Source organism: Callithrix jacchus, chromosome 6 (assembly GCF_049354715.1).
Source record: "Callithrix jacchus isolate 240 chromosome 6, calJac240_pri, whole genome shotgun sequence".
NCBI classification, from domain to species: Eukaryota; Metazoa; Chordata; class Mammalia; order Primates; family Cebidae; genus Callithrix; species Callithrix jacchus.
The window spans coordinates 124,418,995-124,443,985 of record NC_133507.1 but is presented as its reverse complement, the minus strand read 5'-3'; the positions used below and the strand labels follow the sequence as shown (position 1 = coordinate 124,443,985).

Here is a 24,991-nt window from a genome sequence, read left to right as displayed (position 1 = left end):
CGAGGTGGATGGATCACAAAGTCAAGAGATTGAGACCATCCTGGCCAAGATGGTGAAACTCTGTCTACTAAAAATAAAAAAACAGCTGGGCATGGTGACACACACCTGTAGTCCCAGCTACTCAGGAGGCTGAGGTAGGAGAATCACTTGAACCCAGGAGGTAAAGGTTGCAGTGAGCCGAGATCGTGCCACTGCACTCCAGTCTGGTAACGAAGTGAGATTCCATCTCAAAAAAAAGAAAGAAAGAAAGAAAAAAAAAAAAAAAAAAAAAAACGCTGAGATATCACTGCACACCTGGTAGAACTGCAGGACTCTAAAAAAAGTTTAACAATAAGAATTGGAGGTTGAAGAACAATAGGTACTGTCATTCACTGCTGGTAGAATGCAGCCACTTTGGGAGATAGTTTGGCAGTTTTTCCCAAAGATAAACAAGTCTTATCTACAATCCAACAAATGCACCCCTAAATTGTATATATTTAGACATCTGCTTTGAAAAATTCTTTTCAAACAAAAACTAGCATAATCAACTTCAAGTACAACCATGCAACAGAATATCATTCAGCAACAGAAAGGAATGAACTTTCAACCGGTGAAAACAAATGAATGAATCTTGCATGTATGCGGCTAAGTGAAGGGTGGCAGTATCAAGATGCTATACATTATATGATTCAATTCATATGACATTCTGGAAAAGGCACAACTACAGAGATGATAATCAGATGAGTTGTCTGGGGTGGCTATTTGAAGTATGCTATATGGTACTTTAGTGGTGGATACCTGACACTCTGCATTTGATAAAACCCATAGAATTTTAAAGCACAAAGAACAAATAACCCTGATTTTCCACTATACTCTCAACACTTCACTTCTGACAGCAATTTTGAGTGGAGGGTGTTTCCCACAACAACCAATTTCCCAACTCTCTGGACAATAATTTCATTATGACATTAATTACCTGGAGTTCATACAGACCCTATAGGTTAAGGTCTTAGTAATACCAGACTGTCCCCGACCTCAGATGCCAATCAAAAGTAGTGAATCCCCAGTTTACCCAAACTTCTATATGACTTGGCTAGAAACTGGGCACTCCTACACCCTTTCCTCAGGTTTGATAATTTGCTATAATGGCTTATGGAACTCAGGAAAACACTTACTTATGTTTACTAGTTACTATGGTCTCAAGGTAGGTATACCCTCCAAATTCCTATTTTAAAACAATCCCCAAAGGGATGGTATTCAGAGGTAATTGAGAGGTGACTGGATTATGAGGGTACTGCCCTCATCAATGAAACCAGCACCCTTATAAAAGAATCTAGGAGCCTTTTTCCCCATTCTGCCATGTCAGAACATGGCTAGAAGGTACTACCTATGAGGGATGAGCCCTCACTAAGCATCAAATCTGTCAGACTTGATCTGGGACTTTTCAGATTCCATATTTTAGGAATTTTTATGGAAGCTTCAACATATAGACATGATTGGTTATTAATTCAATCTCCATTCCCTTCACATCCTCAAAGGATTGCATGTAAAGCTAAAAGTTACAAGCTTCTTATCTGGTGTTTGGTCTTTCTGGTGATCATCCCCATCCTGAAACCATCCAGGGACCCACAGAGGGTCCTTACAGAAGATATTTCTATCACTCAGGAGATTCCAAGGGATTTAGAAATTCTGCGTCAGGAGCCAGGGCCAAAGACCAAATATTAGAACACAAGATGTTCCTAGCACCCCTATTATTCAGGAAATTATAAAAGTTTTAGAAGCTCTGCACCAGAAACTGCAGACAGAGACCAAATGTATTTCTCATTAAATCCCAACCTGGAATATAGATCAAAAATGAATTCCTTGTTCCCAATGGAACAAGGCATTTAATAAATGGCAAACAGTGGGAGCCAGGTTCCTCACTGTTAGAGTGAGAAGTTACAGATAAGAAATTGGGGAAGCCTAGAATGGATCCAAATATATATAAATATAAACTCACATTTAGCTTAATGTATACACAGATGGTTCCATGTAGAAACCTTTAGAATTAAGTGGGTAATTAATTATAAGTTAGAATACACACATATATGTCTTTGCACTGTCAGCTGTGAGAGACATGTTGCAATAACCACATTTAGTGGCCATATGTAAGTTTTTAATACCATTCTCTAACAAAGGAAATCAGGGCTCTTTGAAAAAATGGCTGAAACTAGGACTGGGACAGAACAATACATGACAAGATACTTGTGAAGTAACAAAGAAATTATAAATAAATACATAAATGAAATTATGTCAAAGGAGCCAGTGGAAAGAGCTCCCAATGGCCACAGGGTATGAACAAAGAGCAACAAAATACTGTAGAACTGGATAACAACCAAAAGATTAAAGTAACTATCTGAGTGTCCATATTGGTATAAACAAGTGATTAAATAGATACACTTATGGACTGAATAGAAATTTTTTATACAGAAGAATTTTAAATAACTGATACAGACATTCAGCTATCAAGGACATGTGGCTAACTCCCCACTCCTTAAGTGTGGGCTCTGCTTGGTGACTTCCTCCAAAAGGATACATACAACTTCATGGGAAAAAAAGTTAACTTCACAGAAAGAAACCTGAAAACATTATCTCAGCCAGGTGATCAAAGTTAACATTAATGGTGATAAAACATCTTGAGAGCATGAAGTGACTAGAATAGCACTTGCAAATCAAAAGTAAAATTCAAAGGTCCTTCTCCCAACCATCTGTATAGATTCCCTCCTCTTCCCCAGAGGACACCAAAGTTAACCTGGAAGACTGGTTTAGGCCATGATGGGAAAGAGGTGGTCAGACATGCCTCATTATGCCCTCCTCCCTTTTGGAATTCAGGAAAAGCCAATCAGCATTTAACATCAGACCTTAAATCTGGTAAGAAACATTTACAATCTATTCTCTCTGAAGCCTGCTACCTTGAGGCTTCATCTGCGTGATAAAATTTTGGTCTCCATAACCCCTTATCATAACCCAGACACTCCTTTCCATTGATAATAATTCTTTTAATTAATTGCCAATCAGAAAATGTTTCAATCTACCTATAACCTAAAAGCCCCACTACACCCTAACCCACTGGGTTGTCCCACCTTTCTGGACCAAACCAATATATAGCTTAAATACATTTGTTTGATGTCTTCTATCTCCCTAATATGTATAGAACCAAGTTGCATCCCAGGGTCTCCCGAGGGCTGTGTCACAGGACATGGTCACTCATATTTGGCTCAGAATACATCTCTTCAAATATTTTACAGACTTTAACTCTTTTTGTGGACACACTACACATCTGATCTACTTCCCCCAAACCCATAACCCCAGTCTAACTATGAGAAAAACATCAAGTAAACCACAATGGAGGACCTTCTACGCAATACCTAACCAATTCTCCTAACACTGTTTCAGGGCCTCAGAAGAAAAGTCTGAGAGACTCTCACAGCAAAGAAGAGCCTGACATGGTAACTGAATGTCCTCTGGGATCCTAGCTAGAATCCTGAGACAGAAAAAGGCAGAACTAAGAGAAACCAAATAAAATGTGAGCTTATGGCCAGGCGCGGTGGCTCAAGCCTGTAATCCCAGCACTTTGGGAGGCTGAGGCGGGTGGATCACGAGGTCAAGAGATCGAGACCATCCTGGTCAACATGGTGAAACCCCGTCTCTACCAAAAATACAAAAAATTAGCTGGGCATGGTGGTGCGTGCCTGTAATCCCAGCTACTCGGGAGGCTGAGGCAGAAGAATTGCCTGAACCCAGGAGGCGGCGGTTGCGGTGAGGCCATTGCACTCCAGCCTGGGTAACAAGAGCGAAACTCCGGCTCAAAATAAATAAATAAATAAATAAATAAAATAAAAAATGTGAGCTTATTTAATAATATGTTAATATCCAGTTATTAACTGTGAAAAATGATGTAAGATATTGGCCCGGTGCGGTGGCTCACACCTGTAATCCCAGCACTTTGGGAGGCTGAGGCAGGCAAATCACCTGAGGTCAGGAGTAAGAGACCAACCTGGCCAACATGGTGAAACCTCATCTCTACTAAAAATACAAAAATTAGCCGGGTATGATGGCAGGTGCCTGTAATCCTAGCCTCTCCGGAGGCAGGGGCAGGAGAATCCCTTGAACCTGGAAGGTGGAGCTTGCAATAAGCCGAGATCATGCCACTGCACTCCAGCCTGGGTGACAGAGTGAGACTCTGTCTCAAAAAAAAAAAAAAAAGTTAATAACATAACTGATACATGTTCATATGTTAATAAGAAGAGAAACTAGGTTGGTTATACATGGGAAATCTGCATTTTCTTCCCAATTTCAGTGTGAATCCAAAACTAACTTAAAATCTTTATTAAAAAATGGTATTTTAAAAAATATCTGCCTAATTATTTTTACTAATAGTATTAATTAACACTACTACTTTTTAAAATAAGAGCATTCATTTATAAATTTATAATTTATAAATTATGCAGACTAATATATAATATATAATTTCAAAGAAATGTCTCTTTCACATGTTTATGTTAAAATAACACATATGTGTAAACATGTTTATTATATCTTTATTTTGTGGTGTGGTTCCCTCTCTAAGAAAGCTAGTCACCTTAGAACTAGGGAAAAAATTTACCTTTTGGAGACTATTTCAATTTCTAGGTGAACATTTTCAAAAGTATGACTTTGTGAAAGCAAAAACAAAAACAGTTCAAATAGCAAATTGATTCATTGTGACTGGATCACTCATTCTAATGAATGCTTGTCTTTATTTTGTTTCCCAGCATTCCTTTTAGCTACAATACAACAGAAGCAAATATCTGCCACTGGAAAAAAAAATATTCAGAGACAGGAAGAATGTAAACAGAATTTGTGACCACAATCATTCAACACATCATGATGGTGCTTTCTGATACAAAAGAGATTAAAGGGATATTCAAAGATACTTCCTCAACGATGCTTTGCAGAAACTGATGAAACTAAAAAAAAGGGGTGGGATATTCAATGTGACTTTAGATGTCACTGTGTCTTGTGGGAAAAAATAATTTATCTTTTAGAGGATCACAAAGAACTACTGGAATTCCAGACTCTGGAATGTTTTCAAATTTAGATGTCAATATAGCTGGTAATAAAGATAATAATAAAAAGGGATTTATGCTTTATTTGTGTAATAAAATTTCAAGGCAGTATTTAATGCTCTGAGAAACACGTTATGCCTAAAATACAATTGACAATATCAGAATCAAAATATGCTCCCTTACATTTTAATAGTACAACAGCAAGTTAGGATAGAGCACCTGGGAAAAGAGGCAGTTATGAGTTCTGCTATAGCAGACTTAAAAGTACCTGCCCAGCATCTCTACACGGAACAATGGAGCTCCCAGCACAGCACTTGAGCTCCTATAAGGGATAGACTGTCTCCTCAAGCAGCTCCCCCCCCCCTGTATACACAAAGAGACACCTCATAAAGGAGAGGTCAGGCCAACAACTGCCAGGTACCCTTCTGGGACGAAGTTAACAGAAGAAGAAACCAGCAGCAACCTTAACTGTTCTACAGCCCCCGCAGGTGATCCCCAGGCAAGCAGGGTCTGGAGTGGACCTCCAGCAGTCCTGCAGCAGAGGGGCCTGACAGATACAAGGAAAACTAAGAAACAGAAAGAAATAACTTTATCATCAACAAAAAGGACGTCCACTCAGAGACCCCATCCGAAAGTCACCAACTACAAAGATCACAGGTAGATGAAGCCACTAAGATGGGAAGAAACCAGCACAATAACAGTGGAAGACTTTAACACTCCACTGTCAATATTAGACAGATCAACGAGACAGAAAATTAATGAGGATATCCAGGACTTGAACTCAGATCTGGATCAAGTGGACCTAATAGACATCTACAGAAATCTCCACCCCAAATCCACAGAATATACATTCTCCTCAGCACCGCATTGCACCTACTCTAAAATTGACCACAAAATTGGAAGTAAATCTCTCCTCAGTAAATGCAAAAGATCGGAAATCATAACAGTCTCTCAGACCACAGGGCAATCAAATTAGAACTCAGAATTAAGAAACTAACTCAGAACTGCACAGCTTCATGGAAACTGAACAACTGACTCCTGAATGTCGACTGGATAAACAATGAAATGAAGGCAGAAATAAAGATGTTCTTTGAAACCAACAAGAATGAAGACACATGTACCAGAACTTCTGGGACACATTTAAAGCAGTGTTTAGAGGGAAATTTATAACAATAAATGCCCACATGAGAAGCGAGGAAAGATCTAAAATTGACACCCTACACTCAAAATTCAAAGAGCTAGAGGAGCAAGATCAAAAAAACTCAAAACCTAGCAGAAGACAAGAAATAACTTGACAAGACAAGAAATATCAGAGCAGAACTGAAGGAGAGAGAGACACAAAAACACCCTTCAGAAAATCAATAAATCCAGGAGTTGGTTTTTTGAAAAGATCAACAAAATAGACCACTAGCCAGATTAATTTAAAAAAAGGGAGAAGAATCAAATAGATGCAATAAAAAATGATAAAGGGGATATCACCACTGATTCCACAGAAATACAAACTACAATCAGAGATTATTACTACAAACAAGTCTATGCATATAAACCAGTGAACCTGGAAGAAATGGGTAAATTCCTGGACACTTGCACCCTCCCAAGCCTAAACCAGGAAGAAGTTGAAACCTTGAATAGACCAATAACAAGGGCTGAAGTTGAGGCAGCAATTAAGAGCCTAACACACAAAAAAAGCCCAGGCCCAGATGGGTTCACAGCTGAATTCTACTAGATGTACAAAGAAGAGCTGGTGCCATTCCTTCTGAAACTATTCCAAACAATACAAAAAGAGATAATCCTTCCCAAATCATTTTATGAGACCAACATCATCCTGATACCAAAACCTAGCAGAGACTTAACAAAAAAAGAAAACTTCAGGCCAATATCCATGATGAACATAGATGCAAAATTTTTCAATAAAATACTGGCAAACCAATTGCAACAGCACATGAAAAAGCTTACCCATCATGATCAAGTAGGCTTCATTCCAGGAATGCAAGGCTGGTTCAACATACGCACGTCTATAAACGTAAGCTACCATATAAACAGAACCAAAGACAAAAACCACATGATTATCTCAATAGATGCAGAGAAGGCCTTCAACAAAATTCAACAGCACTTTGTGCTAAAAACTCTCAATAAACTAGGTATCAAAGGAACATATCTCAAAACAATAAAAGCTATTTATGACAAACCTACAGCCAACATCATACTGAATGGGCAAAAACTGGAAGCATTCTCTTTGATATCCAGCACTAGACAAGGATGCCCTCTCTCATCACTCCTATTCAATATAGTATCGGAATTTCTAGCCAGAGCAATTATATAAGAAAAAAAAAGGTATTCGATTAGGAAAAGAGGAAGTCAAATTGTCTCCATTTGCAGATGACATGATTGTGTATTTAGAAGACCCTATTATCTCAGCCCAAAATCTCCTTAAACTGATAAGCAACTTCAGCAAAGTCTCAGGATACAAAATCAATGCACAGAAATTACAAGCATTTCTATACACCAATAACAGACTAACAGAGAGCCAAATCATGAGCAAACTCCCATTCAAAATTGCTACAAAGAGAATAAAATACCTAGGAATATAACTAACAAAGGATGTAAAGGACATCTTCAAGGAGAACTACAAACCGCTGCTCAAGGAAATAAGACAGAACACAAACAGAAAGAAAAACATTCCATGCTCATGGTTAGGAAGAATCAATATCGTGAAAATGGCCATACCGCCCAAAGTAATTTATAGATTCAATGCTAGCCCCATCAAGCTACCAATGACCTTCTTCACAGAACTGGAAAAAACCACCTTAAACTTCATATGGAACCAAAAGAGAGCCTGCATAGCCAAGACAATCCTAAGCAAAAAGAACAAAGCCAGGGGCATCACGCTACCTTATTTCAAACGATATTACAAGGCTACAGTAATCAAAACAGCATGGTATTAGTACCAAAACAGAGATGCAGACCAATGGAACAGAACAGAGGCCCTGGAGGCAACGCCACACATCTACAACCATCTGATCTTTGACAAACCTGACAAAAACAAGCAGTGGGGAAAGGATTCCCTATTTAATAAATGGTGTTGGGGAAACTGGCTAGCAGTGTGCAGAAAGAAGAAACTGGACCCCTTCCTGACACCTTACACTAAAATTAACTCCAGATGGATTAAAGACTTAAACATAAGACTTAATACCATAAAAACCCTAGAAGAAAACCTAGGCAAAACCATTCAGGACATAGGCATGGGCAAGGACTTCATGACTAAAACACCAAAAGCATTGGCAGGAAAAGCCAAAATAGACAAATGGGATCTAATTAAACTCCAGAGCTTCTGTATAGCAAAAGAAACAATCATTAGAGTGAGCCGGCAACCAACAGAATGAGAAAAAAATTTTTGCTATTTACCCATCTGACAAAGTGTTAATATCCAGAATCTACAAAGAACTAAAACAGATTCACAAGACAAAAACAAACAAACCCATCCAAAAGTGGGCAAAGGATATGAACAAACATTTTTCAAAAGAAGACATATATGAGGCCAACAAACATGAAAAAATGCTCATCATCACTGATTATTAGAGAAATGCAAATCAAAACCACATTGAGATACCATCACACACCAGTTAGAATGGCGATCACAAAAAAATCCGGAGACAACAGATGCTGGAGAGGATGTGGAGAAATAGGAACACTTTTACACTGTTTATGGGAGTTTAAACTAGTTCAACCATTTTGGAAGACAGTGTGGCACTTCCTCAAGGACCTGGAAATAGAAATTCCACTTGACCCAGCAATCCCACTACTGGGTATATACCCGAAGGATTATAAATCATTCTATTATAAAGACACATGCACACGTATGTTCATAGTGGCACTATTTACAATAGCAAAGATGTGGAACCAACCCAAATGCCCATCGACAATAGACTGGACAAGGAAAATGTGGCACATATATACCATGGAATACTATGCAACCATAAAAAATGATGAATTTTTGTCCTTTGTAGGGACATGGATGAATCTGGAAACCATCATTCTCAGCAAACTGACACAAGAACAGAAAATCAAACACCACATGTTCTCACTCATAGGCAGGTGATGAACAATGAGAACACATGGACACAGGGAGGGAAGCATCACACACTGGGGTCTGTTGGTCTGGGCCAAGGGAGGAACAGCACGGGGGTGGGGAGGTCAGGGAGGGATAACATGGGGAGAAATACCAGATGTAGGTGACAGGTGGATGGAGGCAGCAAACCACATTGCCATGTCTGTATCTACACAACAATCCTACATGATCTGCACATGTACCCCAGAACCTAAATTTAAAAAAAAAAAAGAAAGCTTTATTGATTTCTGAAATGATGTGTTGAGACCGGAAACCCAAAATAATAGTGACTAAGAGTAGTGCTGATGCCCTAAGTTTTGCTCACACTCTCACCTAACCAGTGAGAACCTAACCAAAAAGGGAGAACTATTAGACAAATTATGGGGAAGACACTGTTTTGGTCTGAACTCCTGCATTAGCCCACATTGAACAGGCCTAACCACCATGGAGACAGTCATGCTGAATGCCCCACAACCAGGCTGAAACTTTACGGAAGCAGATAGATTGCAAAAGCGATCACTCTTTCTCTGAAGAGATTCCTGTCTACCAGAGTCAGCATAAGGAAGTCCCCTCGGCTTTAACTCTAACCAAAACAAGTAACCTGAAGTAATCTGATATTAACCAATCAGTTGTCATTTTCTATCATTCTGTTTCTTTGTTCCCACCTTACAAAACATAGTATTCTGCTATTGCCCAGTAGGGGCTAAAACCAAATAAAACTTGTAAATGCCACACTGAAAGCAAAAACATCCAAATAATTCAATATACAATGGTAGCAAAGAGTGATACCAATGCTCAAAGCTTTGGTAAATATCTGAAAATTGAGAGCCTGACCAAAGGGGAGGAATTTTTAAATCAAACTACATTGGGCTTTAGAAGCCTCCAAAGGAGTCCTTGTAAAGAACTGCAACCTTGCCAGGAGGTGTGGCTCATGCCTGTAATCCCAGCACTTTGGGAGGCTGAGGCAGGAGGATCGCCTGAGTTCAGGGGTTTGAGACCAGCCTGACCAACATGGAGAAACCCCGTCTCTACTAAAAATACAAAATTATGTGAGCAGACAGACATTGTAGGAAAAAACAAAACAACAACAACAACAAAACAAAATTAGTCGGATATGGTGGTGCATGCCTGTAATCCAACTACCTGGAAGCCTGAGGCAGGAGAAGCGCTTGAATCTGGGATGACCTGACATTGCACCATTGCATTCAAGCCTAGGTAACAAGAGCAAAAAAGCAAAAACAAACAAACAAAAAAAGCCTGCATCCTAATTTAGTATATAAACAAACTGAAAACCTGACTTGGGAATTTATCATTGTAACAAAGAGCAGAGGTTCAGCCAATCACATCAGCTGAGTGTCAGCCAATGGCAGGCAGCCAGCTAGCTGTTCAAAACAGGTTTCATGAAGGCAAATGCAGGCTGTAACCAGATCTTTAACCAATCCAGCCATCTCTATACATCACTTCTGTTTTCTGTATATCACTTTCCTTTCTCTGGCTATAAATATACCCTGAACATGTCATGTGGCAGAGCATTCAGAACCATTTTTGGTCTGGACTGCTGCCTGATTCTACAACCACAAATAAAAGCCAGTTAAGATCTGTAAACGTAGATTTGTTGTAATTCTGTCTTTTAACAGTTGGATCCTGCAAAATACATTAAGCTAAAATTAATTAAAAATCATTTAAGGTTGTAATTAGGTCATAAGAAATTAACAATTCTTCAAACAACAGCTAAAAAGTATATTTAAAAAATATTGTTGATGAAAAAAGTGCAAAAGTAGAAAAATTATGGACAAAACTGAAAATAGGAGAAATTAAAAGTAAAATAAGAGAACCAATTGCATCAAACTGAAAACTTTAAAAAAAATGGGTGATTTCTTAGTAAAAATACACATTAACAAAATGGACACTGAAGTAAGGCAACTATGAATCAAACAATTAGCATAGAAAAGCTTGGAAAGGTCCTTAAAGATCTCCCAGTGATAAAGACCCAAGGACCATCTGGGTCCACAGCTTAGTGTAAGCTGACTTTAACTAAATGTAATTTTACAGTCATGCATGGCATACATGATGGTGGTCCCATGAGATAATAATGGAGCTGAAAAATTCCTTTCTAGCCATCTTGTCATAAGCTCGTGGCTCAACAAATTACCTTTTCTAAGTTTTGATACCATAAAAGGAAAATAAATCTCAGAACCCCAAAATCACTAAGCCAAGGGAAAGTCAAGCTGGGAGCTATGTCAGGCAAACCTGCCTCTCATTCTATTACTAAATAAGGTAGCCACAAAGATAAAAATCTACATTCCTCCCTCACAATTTACCCACAAGGAATTTCCTTGTGGACAAATAACAGACAGAACTCAGTCATCCCTCTGAGGCTCACTAGAGACAAAAGTATATTTAATTGATTCCTCTGCCCTATTGTTTATGTACAAATGAAGATTCCCTGAGCCAGACTAAATTATGTATTCAGTGGAAGGCTGATCAAAGGCTCAAAAAGAATGCAACATTTTGTCTCTTATCTACTTCTGACCTGGAAGCACCCCCACTTCCTGCTTCCAGTTGTTCTGCCTTACATACAAATAACTACACATATTAATTGATATGTAAAAGCAAGCTCTACCATGACCACCTTGGACATATGCTGTCAGGACCTCCTGAGGCTGTGTGTAGTGTGTAATGGGCATGTCTTTAACCTTGGCAAAATACGCTTTCTAAATTGAGACCTGTCTCAGATATTTTGGGTTCACAATCCCCCATTACAGTTACAGTTAACTAGAGCATTTAGTACAGTGACATGCTGTCCAGGTTGGTAGCCTGGGAGCAATTAGCTATACCATATAAGTTAGGTGTGGAATGGGATACACTATCTAGGTTTGATAAGGGCACTCTACGGTGTTCATTCAAAAATGAAAATCACCTAAAGACAAATGTCTCAGAAAGTATCCACATGGTTCGGACATGCTTGTGTGTATTATTTTTTCTCTTTTTTTAAAATTTCGCTTTATATTTTTACTTTGCCTCAGGCACAGATGGCTGTTTGAACTTTGCATGTATTAAATGGCCAAAGCCTAGGAGAAAAAAACTCAACTCCTGTTATAATAACAAAGCTTAATAGAGTTAACTTATTCCATCTAATCTAAGATGCCAATGATTAAAAGACATTATTTTATGCACCATCACAAATAGGTTGCCAATTAAACCGACTTTCTGAATAACAAAAACGTGAATTTACTTCTGTTAATGCCAGGAAACTAAAATGAAAAGGAGTTACCGGTTTTGTTTTGTTTTTTTGTGTGTGTGTTTTGTTGTTGTTTTTGAGATGGAGTTTCACTCTTGTAGCCCAGGCTGGAGTACACTGGTGTGATCTCAGATCTTTGCAACACCCACCTCCTGGGTTCAAGCTATTCTCCTGTCTCAGCCTCCCGAGTAGCTGGGATTACAGGTGCGTGCCACCACATCAGGCTAATTTTTGTATTTTTGGTAGAGATGGGGTTTCACCATGTTGACCAAGCTGGTCGGGAATGCCTGACCTCAGGTGATTCGTCGCAGACTTGGCCTCGCAAAGTGCTCCCAAAGTACTGGATGGCTCCCAGCCAAGTTATGGTTTTGACATGTTAAAGCAAATAAGGAGGCCTTTAGCCTGAGGCCTTTCCTAAGCAAACAAAAACCAAACTTGGAGGCATTTAAACTGATTTAACATTAACAAACCAACCACAGTCAATGACAAAACGTCCAGCCACCAGTAGACTAGGGAAGCTGAGGGAACCATCCCCACAACAAGGGTGGCCTAGCTGGAGCCAATAAAAAACCTCACTCAGCGGCCACAGCTAATTGCTGGAAGCTCCAAGCCCTGTTTTCCCTTCTGGTGCTTGGTGCGTGAATGAATCGTTCATTTGCTCAAATAATTCTGCTTAAATTTATTTTGCCTAAAAGTCTCCTTTGAACAAAGTACACTATTTACACTTAAAATGATGTGGTGAAAACGCACATCTCCATCTGCTCTTCAATGTTTTTCAAGTACTCAACACTAAGAAAAACGAGCCACCGGAACGTGAATAAAGCCAATAGCGGGGTGTGCAGCCCCCTGGGGCTCCCCGCACTGCTCTCAGGTTCTTCCCTTCTCTGTCGCAGATCCACCCCAAACCCAAATTGGTAAAAAATTTTAAAATGAAACAACGCAGGTGTGCTGTAATCATGAACATCAAAGCCACTCAGTGAAAGGCCACTTTGTAAAATAAAATAAATACAACTCGAGAAATTAAAGCCACAGCAGCGCGGCCTCCTCAGCACTCAGAGCGCGGCAGAAAGCTTTTTCCTCACCTTTCCTCAGGCAGCTTTGGGGGGTTCTGAAGCCACCGTTTCCCCCCCCAATCGCTCCTGAAGAAGAGGAGGCTGGTTCCTCCTTGGGCACAGTCCCCAGGTGTCCCTGTAAGAACAGTGGCGTCTCCCAGGTAGCTCCTGAGGAGGCAGGGTCCTCTCCAGGTGTCCCTGTAGGGATGGCGGCGCCTGCTGGGTGGCCCTGAGGAGTAAGCTGGGTGCTCCTCTGGTGTCCCTGTAGAGACAACGGCGCCTGCAGGGTAGGTCCTGATGAGGAGGAGGCTGAGTCCTCTTCAGATGTCCCTGTAGCGATGGCAGCGCCTCCTGGTTGGGTCCTGAGGAGGAGGCTCGGCTCCACCCCCTGGAGACACTCGGCGTCTGCGCGAAAACGCGGGCGCCTCTCGCCGCGTTCACACCCCCTGCTGGCTGTCGCAGGCGGTGCGGAACGCTCATGTGCTCGCGGTTGAGCTGTGGCAGCGTTCCTTCAGCAGACCCTGTGTATCTCCCGAAGTCCACAGTTCTGACAATTCCACGCCATGGCTTTTGAAAAATCACCTGAAGGAAAGCCCACCATCCCCACCAGATGCATGGCGATAAGAGGCAAAGCAAATGGCCAACTGAAAAAAGTCAAGTGACGTCCTATGTACCAGCAATTGTGTGTGAAAACATTGGAACTGGAAAACTGGAGTATGCCATTTTAAAAAAGCAATACCATACAAAAAATTAGCTGGGCATGGTGGCGCGTGCCTGTAATCCGAGCTACTCAGGAGGCTGAGGCAGGAGACTTGCCTGAACCCAGGAGGCCGAGGTTGCGGTGAGCCGAGATTGCGCCATTGCACTCCAGCCTGGGTAACGAGAGCGAAACTCCAACTCAAAAAAAAAAAAAAAAGCAATACCATTGACCTCACAACTGAAGTTCTTAAGTATAAATCTTTAAAATAAAGGTACAAATATACATTCATCAAACTTAGAAACACAGTTGAAAGAATTCAAATAATGTAAATGCACAGATGCTCCTTATTGAGGATTGGAAGAGTCAATATTGTTAAGATAAAAATTTGACTTAGAGATTGAGTGCAGTCCCAATCAAATTCTCAGAAAACCTTTTTTGTTTTTATTTATTTATTTATTCATTCATTCATTTGTTTGAGACAGTCTGCAGCTTGGAACATTTAGGCTCAAGTGATCCTCCCACCTCAGCCTCCCAAACAGCTATACTACAGGCACAGGCTACCATTCCCTGCTGACTTTTAAGAAATATTTTTAGAGATGGAAGTCTTGTTATTTTGCTCAGGCTGGTTTTGAATTCCTGGCCCCAAGTGCTCCTCCTGATTTGGCCTCCCAAAGCACTGAGATTTCATGAACCATTACACCCAGACTTGTCTTTAAATCTAGGATAGGCAACATCAAAGACATCCAAACAAAAAAACTCACACTGGATCCCAACACATCAGAAAGCTAAAGCAGTGAAGAAGATGTGATGCTGGTGAAGGAACAGACTAACAGATAAATGAAAATGGGCCCAAAATAGACCAGGAAAATATGGTAAATTGATTTTGCCAAAGGGATGATGGGCATTCAATGGAGAGAAAGATGTGTGTTTCCATTGGTGATGAAACATTGGGAACCATATGGAAAAAAAGGACAAAACCAAACCCCCATAACTTACACAAAAATGTATTTAAACTAGTTCGTAGACTTACATTTAAAATACAAACCTGTAAAAATTTTAGAAGAAAATGAACATGACCTAGTTCATAATGAGGTTTTAGTTAGAACCACAGAAGGCAGCTGATGAAAGAAAAAAATAGATAATGTAGACTTTATTAAATATAAAAATGTGTACTCGGACAACTCCAGTGTGCTGAGGCCAGATTAGGGTAGGGCAGAGGCACTGTAGAATTTCTTTCCTAAATCAGGTATGCTTTTTTTTTTTTTTCTCCTGAGCCAAGGGGATGGTGTGGTGGAAACCAGGATTGCTTCTCCCTGGGGAGGAAGGGGGACAAGGGTGGAGGGCTGGGAGGTGCCAGGTGACCACCCAGAGTAAGGTCTCATGGTGAGGGTGCTGGTCCCAAGCAAAGGTCAGGGAATCCTGGAGCAGGGTGCTCCCTCTTCAGAGCCTGGGGTTTTATTTTTTTTATTTTTTATTTTATTTTTTTTTTTAGAGAAAGAGAAAAGTGGGGAGAGAGAACAGGAGTCTTGCTCTATTGCCCAGGCTGGAATGCAATCTAGAAATAGGTATTTAAAACCTCTTTTATGCTGATGATTGTGCTTAACAGCGGAGACAGGAAGGAATACGGGAAGAAAATGACAAACAGCTAACCAATATTTCGTTTAAATCTGTGAAATGCTGTGCAAGTGCTGAAGAGTGATTTGCTTCCATTTGTGTGGTCACTTTCAAAATAGGTGTAATGTGATACTAAAAAAAAAAAAAAATGTACGTTCTGTGGACCTGGGGTGAAGAATTCTATAAATATTCACTGAGTTTACTTGTTCGAGGTCTGAATTCAAATCATAAATGTCTCTATTAATTTTCTATCTTGTTGATCCGTCAAATATTAACAATGTGGTGTCAAAGTCTCCTGCTATTAGTGTGGGAGTCCAAGTCTCTTAATAAGTTATTGAAAACTTGTCATATATCTGGGTGCCCCTACATTGAGTACATATATATTTATGATCATTGACTCCTATTGTTGCATTGATCTTTTTATCATTATGTAATGTCCTTCTTTGTTTCTTTTAGTCTTGGTTACTATTGTAGTCTATTTTGTCAGAGACGAAAGTTACAACTCCCGTTTTTTGTTGTTGTTGTTGTTGTTTTGTTTTGTTTTTCTTTCCTCTCCATTTGATTGGTGAGTCTTCCTCCAACCTTTTGTTTTGAGTCTTTGTGTGTCCTTGCTTATGAGATGGATCTGGATACAGAGTGCCGATGTGTTTTGACTTTTTATTCAGTTTGTGTGTCTGTGTCTTTGATTGGGGCATTTAATCCATTTAAATTTAGGATTAATATTGATATTTGTGAGTTTAATACTGTTGTTTAATGCTAGCTGGCTATTTTGCCCATTAGTTGATACAGATTCTTCATTATGGAGATACTCTTTACCTTTTGTTAAGTTTTTGGGATGACTGATCCTGGTTGTTCCTTTCTGTGTGTAGTGCTTCTTTCAGAAGCTCTTGTAAAGCTGGCCTGGTGGTGATGAAATCTCTGAGTGCTTGCTTGTTCGTGAAAAATTTTATTTTTCCTTCATTTATAAAGCTTAGTTTGGCTGGATATGAGATTCTGGATTGAAAATTCTTATCTTTGAGAATATTGAATATTAACCCCCACTCAAGATGGGAGAGATCCAAGATGGCCGACCACTAGCAGCTCAGGCTTGTAGCTCCCAGTGAAAGCGCAGAGAACGAGAGGACGCCACACTTTCAGAAGAATTCTTGTTGCTCAAGGACCAGGAGATTTCCAGCGGAGGAGCCCCACGGGTCGCCAGCGTGACTCTTGCAGCCAGCGCTGCGGTTTTGCTGGTGCCCCGGCACAGCGGTTCTTGGTGCAAAATAAACAGGACTGGTTCCCCTTTTGGCCGACGACATTTGGAGCTGATTGAAGAAGGGATTCAGGAGGGAAGCCAGACGGGAGACTCCCGGACAGAAAAGCACCAAGAATCTTGATGCCGCTGTTTTAGCAGTGGGTTGCTCACATTTCGGCCCTGGGAATTAACAAGTTGGACGTCCACTAAGAGACCTAATTTGAAAGTTGGTAATTACAAAGACAACAGGTGGATAAATTTACAATGATGGGAAGAAACCAGCGTAAAAAGGCTGAGAATACTCAAAATCAGAATGCCTCTCCCTCTACAGAGGATCACAGTTCCTCATCAACAGGGGAACAAGGCCTGATGGAGAACGAGTGCATTCCATTAACAGAATCAGGCTTCAGAAGGTGGATAATAAGAAAATTCTGTGAGTTAAAAGAACATGTTCTAGCCCAATGTAAAGAAACTAAGAACTTGAAAAAAGATTTGACGAAATCCTAACGAGAATAGACAATTTAGAGAGGAATATAAGTGAATTAATGGAACTGAGGAATACTATACGAGAACTCTGAGAAGTATGCACAGATTTTAACCCTCGAATTGATCAAGCAGAAGAAAGGATATCAGAGGTCGAAGACCAACTTAATGAAATGAAATGAGAAGACAAGATTAGAGAAGAAAAAGTCAAAAGGAATGAGCAAAGTCTCCAAGAAATATGGGACTATGTGAAAAGACCTAATTTACGTTCGATAGGTGTACCTGAATGTCATGAAGAGAATGAATCCAAGCTGGAAAATATTCTTCAGGATATTATCCAGGAAAACTTTCCTAACCTAGTAAGGTGGGACAATACTCAACTCCAGGTCATATAGAGAACACCATAGAGATATTCCTCAAGTAGAGCAACCCCAAGACACATAATTGTTAGATTCACCAGGGTTGAAATAAAGGAGAAAATTCTAAGGGCAGCTAGAGAGAAAGGTCAGGTTACCCATAAAGGGAAGCCTATCAGACTTACAGCAGATCTCTCAGCAGAAACCCTACAAGCTAGAAGAGAGTGGGGGTTAAATCAGGCAAGTTTTAAGATGTAAAAGTGTTGCTGTCATTAATTGTTCTGTATTTTCTGTTCTTTTTTATTGTAAGTTATTGCCCCATCATACATGAAGAATTCTTGAGAAATAACATGGAGATCTGCCATCCAGTTCCCCAAATCCTATAATGATAACCCTGAAGGCTCTGACCACATGTGGCAGGGACACGCCTTTAGGACAGTCTTATTCTAGGTCTTGGATGTACATGTAAAGTGCTGGCTGGGCTGAAAGGGGAGAGCCAGGTGCAGGCTTTTGACCATGCTGATGTGGAAGGCCTCAGTGACAAAGCCTCCCATCTGCTGAATGCTTGGCCCTGGCAGGGCACACTTTCGTGGGCTTCACAGGTGCTAACATACTTAATTCTCATGGAACACCTATTAGGCCACACTCTTGTTGTTCAGCTCATGAAGGTGAGCTCACTGAGGCACAGAGAGGTTAAGTGATCGTGGGAAGTAGAAAAGTTCTTTTTTAGTTTCCTTTTTTGTTAAAGAATAAATGTGCTAGTAACTTTGTTAAGCCCTATCCTATGTAGCTGTTAGATATGCCATGCTTACAGGCACATAGTGTGTTCTATGTCCTTGTACTTTAACAGAGCTATCTGTGCTGGATGTACTCACAGGAATGTCCCAGCTCTCCATTGCTTTTACCTGTTTAGAAAAGTTTTAAGTTGTTAGCTAATTGGGTTTTAGTTTCAGTTGTGAGGTCTGGCTCTAGCCAATGGAAATCACACAGGGCAGTAAGGACGACCCTAAATGCATAATAAATAAATTTGTGTGTTTCCCTTTATTCATTGTACTCTGATGGCAAGATGGCTAGTGAGAGTACCCTTCCTCCAATCCAAGAAGTAAAAATTGCATTGCTGAAAGATCCTTTGTCTCAGTGCTGCTTTTTCTTTGCACCACCAAGCATCTATTTCCAACATCAATTTCCAACAGTGATGTACCCAAAGTCACATAGAGGGCAAACAGAAGTCTCTGGTATGGACTGCATGCTCTTCAGGGTCTGAGCACTTAGGCCCTATGATGCTAGTGTGCACACTGCAAACTGAGCCTGCCATGGGCCTGCTCCCATGAGAATGATGCTAGTGTGCACACTGCAGCCTGGCCCTATTCTAAAATTGAACCATCACTGCAGCACAACTGGGGGGTCAGGCCCCCTTCTGTTCCTGCACAGCCTCTGAACTTTCTCTGTCCAGCATCTTCTCCCTGAGGCCTGAGTCCATGGGAACAATGAACTTAGCACATGGTCACCACTTGATAAGCTTTGTAGAGCATTTGAATGCTTGATTCAGTGAATGAATTAGTAATGCTGTACTCAAGAAATAATACTGGTCATGATGATGAAATGATAATGTTAACAGCTATAGTTACTCTGAGCTAGGCACCAGGCTTCAAACTTTCTATGAATTATCTCAGTAGATTCTTACAAAAGACCAAATGCACATGTTAGAAATGAGAAAACTGAGGGGCATGGAAGTTGGGTAACTCCTTTAAATGAATGAACTAACACAACTTTGACCTTCTCCATCAGAGAAATCATCAAAAGTAGCCTTTCTTGGCTGTGGCTAGACCGTGGCCAGAGTCCTCAATATCCCACCTTGGGCATTAGCAGAGTGGGATGAGGCAGCTGGACAACAGGGTGGCCTCTCAGGTAACAGCACAGCCTCTGACCACCTGATCCCTGCTCTGAGCTTCCTAGGGGGCTGCTGGGGGGGTTTACTGGCCCAGGAGAGGCACAGCTTTTTAATCTGCAAAGGACCCTGCACAAACAAGAACCACTCACCCCACTTTCCACCAGCACCTGCCTTGCATTTGACTTTCAGCCCTAATCTGGTTTAGCTGAACTTTGTGGCAGGAGGAGGTGGGGTAGTGGGAGACGAGGGGTTGTTCCAGCAACATGGACATCTCTGTATCAGTGCCACAAGCCAGTGTGCTCTTCTCTGTGTGCTTTTTCCTCATGGAATACTTCTGGATTTGGATATTGTTAGTTCTCTGTCCCAGCTTTTGTGGCCCAGCTTTTGGTTGCTCTGATGATGCCATGGTTTGGAGGCCACTATTAGGGTTGATCATAACTTGGTGGCATCAGGAGCGTGTGACATGAACCATGGGAGGGTGGTTTACTGGATGACCTCAGCTATGAACCAGTTCACTGGGGTTTTGAATTGCTGCTATGTAAAAAATAATGTTTATTTTCTGAAAAACTTACTTGAGATGGGCTGCCTTCTCTGCCAACACAGACTTTCAAAACTGTCTAATTTGATTTGATGTCAACTAATGTAATATGATCACACCTACTTTAATCACTTTGATGAGGTTCAATTAGCAAATGTAAGGCACCATTTCCAACATATACAAATGTTGCCAATGGGGAGGCACCATGAGGTCAGACAGGACTGCACTAGGAGGCTTCATGTCTCTAGTTTCTTCTCATTGCAAACTACAAACACCTGGTGTGCAGTGTGCAGGGACTGCTGATGTCCTGGTCTTTGAGACGTGAGAAGGGCTCCAGCTTGAGTTATGGCTCACAAGCACACAGCAGAGAGACCTGGGCAAGTCCCTCTTCCCCCTGGGGCTTGGCGTGCACATCTCTGCAAGATCAGCAGGAGACCAAATAATGTCTGAGTCCCCCACCCACCCTCTGTGCCAGCACAGGACTGTGTTCTGCTGCAGGCCATATTCCTGGGACAACCTCTTCTAAATGTGCTATGCACTTAATTCCCAGATAAGCCAATATATCCAGCCAACTTGTATGTTCACATAAATGAATGGGTTAAGGAACCCCTTGTTTCTAAGGTCAGGTTCATTCGTGGCAGATGCCAGGAGAATTCAGAGCCACGGGCTTCTCTGGGGCACTTTCCCACTGATCACTTGGACTTGAGCATTTGCTTTTTCCTTAGTAAACAAATTAAAGCTTTTTATTAAGAAAATTCATCATAGAATGAAATGCAGAATTATTTTTTAAGATAAGACGAATGAGGCTTCTAAAAAAATTTAAACTTGAGTAGGAAGCTGGACTCTGACACTTAGAAACATGCTGGTGGCAAAGTTTGAGCAGCAGATGAAAGAGAAAGAAACTCAACACCATGCATATGCTGAGTTGTTGTTAGAAAATATTTACAATAGGGTGACTGACACAGCACAGAAACAAATATCTGATCGTGGAAATAGTTTGAAGTAAGCATACACAAGTCCACATCTCTAAAGTATCTGCACACTCTCAGATCATCTTCTAGCAAGCTGGTGTTGTGAATGAATCCTGAGACATTCACAATGCAGATTTCAGTTCCATGTTGCTGGATGTTCTCTAGCATTCAGGAGAATTAGCAAATAACTACCAGAGTATAATAATTTGATGCAAAAGAGCTTTAAAAGAATACTTTTAAATAGAAATATTTTAACCGGACTTTTATGAAAATACAATGATAATGCAACCAATAATGTAATAAAATCTTAATAATAATGTTTATCAGGGTTATTCAATTTATGAATCACCGACTGATATTCAAAAAGTATGCTGCTGACACAAATGAAAAATAAACCAACACAGAATTCATAAGTAAATACCATTGTATATTTAAATCATATAAATTTTTTTTGAGACAGAGTTTCACTCTTATTGCCCAGGTTGCAGTCCAATGGCACAATCTCAGCTCACTGCAAACTCCGCCTTCTGGGTTCAAGCGATTCTTCTGCCTCAGCCTCCCGAGTAACTGGGATTACAGACATGCCCCACCATGCCCGGTTAATTTTGTATTTTTAATAGAGATGGGTTTCATCACGTTGGCCAGGCTGGTCTCGAACTCCTGATCTCAGGTGATCTGCCAACCTTGGCCTCCCAAAGTGCTGGGATAACAGGTGTGAGCCACCACCAGGCCTTTTTATTTTGAACTCCACCAGTGCCCACAGGGTACAGGTTTTGGTTGATTTTCCCTGAAAGTAGTGAAGGGTGATCCAGACATTTGACAGTGGCTACTGTTCTTTTCCCCTAATAAACACCACAGGACAGAAGAGGAGGGGTTTCTGTGAATTTTTCCCAATTCTGTAGAAAAAGCATGCAAACACTAGGAGCTTCACACTCTAGCAATATTAGCATCATCATCCCCAAACAACTCATTGAAGATTTTCAAGTTCATCTTTTTTATCTTAAATGCCATTCAGTGGCTCCTACTCCATGTGAAATAATACGTGGATCCTGGTTCTTTCTGCAGGCCCCTACTTCTCAGATGTTAGGAGGGTTCTGTTTGTTTGTATATTGCCCGTGATATCAATTCTGATATGTTGAACGTTTTTTTAAATATTTATCTGTTATTTTCCAGGATTAGGAAAAAATAATATTTATGTAAGTTTTACATTCTGTCACTGAGAAACTTCTTTCTATATAAAAGCCAGAAACTGAGAAAAAACAGTTCAAAAATCCATAACAGGTGAATAGTTGAATAACTTGAGATATATTCACCCACTGGAATACAACTTAGCATTAAAATCAAGGCACGTCTGATCAACATAAAAACATTGCTACATCCTCGAATAATTGTGGTCAGTGCAAAACCCAAATAATAAAGTGTGCATGTCATATAGTTCCATTTGTATAACTTGTACAAGTATTCAAAAATAACGTGAGGAAGATTTACTTTGAGAATAGGGTGATAGGAGCAACGTGGTGCTGAGATAAAACTACAGAGGAGTGCAAGAAAAATGTAGGAGTTACTTCAATTGTTAACAACTTCATTGAAGTGCTTGTTGAACAATTGCAAAACTTGTTCAACATTTTCCACACGGTATGCTATAAATTTGAATTAATTACTTATTGATTATAATTAAATCAAGCACAACAAATAATGAAATGAATATATTAGTAGAGAAGGAACAATAAGGAGAGGGGTGTTGAAATTGAAACTATCACAGAGTCCCGAAAATACACATGCACAAACCCTGATATTCTCTGTATATTTTCCATAAATTCCAGAATACAGAAAATTACACAAAGTCACTATGACAGGTGGGAAATCCTGCAAACCTCATGAGGCATGTCCCACACTGCCCTGGAGTTGTGTCAGTGGACCAGTCTCCTCCAGTGTTAGAAGAGTGGTGCAGATAATGGGGCAAACTCTGTCTGTATGTGTGATCTTAGACACACTGCATAACCTTTTTGTTCTGTATGTAATTTCTCTTCCGTAAAATGTAACACTGATACCAGTAGTACATATATGTATACATTTATGTATGTGTATAAATATATATGTATGTGTATATATAGTACAGATGTGTAAAAAATGAAGATGATGAATGATAAATGCTAAGGCACTATCATGCAATATAAAATTATATTATCCTGAATGATGTTATTACTATTAATCTCCCTAAGACACTGCCATCTAATCTGGGTAATGCCCCTTTCCCCGATGTCCCACACCAGAGGTTGCTATAAAGTAGGAAACATGAAAATAGGACCTTCCCTGTGCTGATAAAAACCAGCCCAGCCCTGACCCTGCAGCTCTAAAAAAGGAGCCCCAGCCCTGTGATTCCCAGGTGTTTCTATTTAATGATAGAGACTGAACTCACAGAACTCACAATGGAATCTGGGCTAAGCTGGATTGTCCTTGCTACTATTTTAAAAGTTGATTCTAAAAACTAGAGATATTGAGTGTGAGTGGATATGAATGACGGAAACAGAGGGGTTGTGTCTAGCAGTTTCTGACCAAGATGTCTCTATGTTTGCAGGTGTTCAGTGTGAGGTGCAGCTGGTACAGCCTGGAGTGGGTCTCTGGTATTAGTATTGCTGGTGGCATATATTATGCCGACTCCGTAAAGGGCTGATTCACCATCTCCAGACACAATGCCAAAAACAAACTGTACCTTCAGATGAACAGTCTGATAATTGAGGATACAGCCACTCATTACTGTGTGAGCCAAGCACAGTGAGGGAAAATCCGTGTGGGCCCAGATACAAACCTCCCTGCAGGAACGCTGTGGGAAATCAGCTGTAGGGGGCGCGCAGGGCTCACTGATCAGCATAAACCTCAGAGGCAGGTGCGGACACAGGCTGATTTCCTGTCAGGATATGGGACATCATCTTACAGCTTCTCTAGTGAACCTCTCTAAGTTTAGAATTCTGTGCTTCCTAATCATCTTTACATATTTTTAAAAAGATCATTTTGATATAAGGACCTATTCTCACATGCAGCAAATGAAGACTGACGCTTACAGAGATGAAAAGTCCTCAACCATGGTCACCAAGATCAGAGTCCTGAGGAAACTCAGGGGTGCCTGACGAGTCTTCTCCAATCAAACCCAGGACAGAAATCTCAGGGAGATTCCCTGACTAGAGGTCTCTGTCTGTTATTCAGGGTTGACAAGCTGAAGACGGACATACCACTTTTCTGTTAGATGTAGAGGATGACAATTTTTGGTGATGGCTAGTAATATCCAGTGTTCATAAGATCATCTGTCAATAAGTGCAGGCTGGAAGTTCCAGAGAGAGGTGAAGCTACTAAATCACCATGGAACTTTTTTTTCTCCAGGTCAGCTCTGATGGAATCAGGCCTGCCCATTTTATCAGTGAAAATCTACCTAACTAGAGTCATCTGACTATAGTTCTGTATTGTTTTGTTTGAGACGAAATCTCATAGCAGGGGAGATCAGGAACAGCAGGAGGTTCTCAGGATGCCAAGGGGCACTCAGGACACATCAAGGCAGGTGCAGCAGTGGGGGAAAAGTGCTGGAGATGGGGTTTGGCATCACTATCATATTTCATCACTGGACACCCTCCACTATGTTTATTCTCATATATGTAATTCTTTATTTAAAACCGGCATTTATAATGCCATATTATATATGTAGGTACCATATATATATGTAGGTATAACCATGTGTAGGTGCA

The 24,991-nt window shown here is 40.5% G+C and overlaps 1 protein-coding gene across 2 annotated transcripts in view; it reads right to left on the bottom strand.

Annotated features, from left to right (window-relative positions):
- The window catches only part of CYP20A1 (cytochrome P450 family 20 subfamily A member 1), a 161,191-nt gene extending 147,381 nt beyond the window's left edge, over positions 1 to 13,810 (bottom strand). For both annotated transcript variants that reach the window (XM_078328268.1, XM_078328267.1), the window contains exon 1: positions 13,498 to 13,810. The gene's annotated coding sequence lies outside the window, so the exon portion shown is untranslated. The remainder of the gene's footprint in view (positions 1 to 13,497) is intronic.
- Positions 13,811 to 24,991: the final 11,181 nt, after the last annotated feature.